We start from the raw sequence: 1,144 nt of genomic DNA, 5'->3' as shown, positions 1-1,144 counted from the left end.
CTCCTAGCTCTCAAACACACTGCCACATAAGTCAGTTCTTTTGATGACTTTCTCATTCTTTATTCTCATCGGTATATATGTCTCTTTGTACTGCCAAATTCTATCTTTAACTAAACCCCATAAAGGTTGTTATAAGCATTTCATATCCACTACTCATATACAGTCACAAACAGCCTTTTACTGTTTTCGAATATAAAAACCACTGTTTATGATATAGGGAGTTGTAAACCCTAATTAAAATATATTATATATAATTCAGCTACAATTCTTTATAGCTTAGTACAAGATATAAATCCCGGCCCTAAAACAACCAATTATTGGTGAATATAAAAGAATATGAGACTACTAAATCAAGAAGAATAGCTATATTAATAAAGTAAGTACAATTTTCTTAAAATTTTTATAACCTTTTCAAAAACATGAAATTTTAAACTAGTTAAGATGTTAGAATGATCATCAAACCTAAGAGTAAGAAAGTCAATCAAATAAATTTTGATTTATTTATTAGGAATCATCAAATAATGTTTCATATTATATATTTTGTGTTGAAAGGATCATGAGAGCTGAGGAAAGAAGTTCTGAAAAAGAAAATATCCCACACACATGCGCCTAAATTTGATTGGATGTCACAGTGTGGACACAGCAAAGAACAGTGGCATGCATCAGAAGGTGGTGATAATTTCTCCATGGAAAATGAAAGAGAATGGGGTCATGTTTCCTTTTCCTCGCGAAACAAGAGCTGGACGCCATAGAAAAGTGTTGGCACCACCGTTTTCCTTATACATTGTCCGTTTCATGCTCTAACATCACAAATCTTCTTTGCTGAATGTCTAGACCCTAAAAGCCTAAATAACAGAGATAGGGGTAAACAACAAAAACAAAAGAGAAGATGTAACGACAGATTGTGAGATTTATTACTAGTGTCTTCAAAAATTAAATATGTAACGGAAAAAGATTTAAAGATAACTGCTAGTAAAAAATAACAAATTATATTAATCTTATAACATTACTCATATATCGTTAATAATTATTTATAATATTATAATTTATACATATGCACAAAAATAAATTATTAATTAATCACTATATAAAAATATATATTTGGTATTTATGAAAAAAATTGATTGTGTTATTTAGCAAAAAT

The sequence above is a fragment of the Arachis ipaensis genome, chromosome B01, assembly GCF_000816755.2.
Source record: "Arachis ipaensis cultivar K30076 chromosome B01, Araip1.1, whole genome shotgun sequence".
Lineage (NCBI taxonomy): Eukaryota > Viridiplantae > Streptophyta > Magnoliopsida > Fabales > Fabaceae > Arachis > Arachis ipaensis.
Note: the sequence above shows the minus strand (reverse complement) of the source record.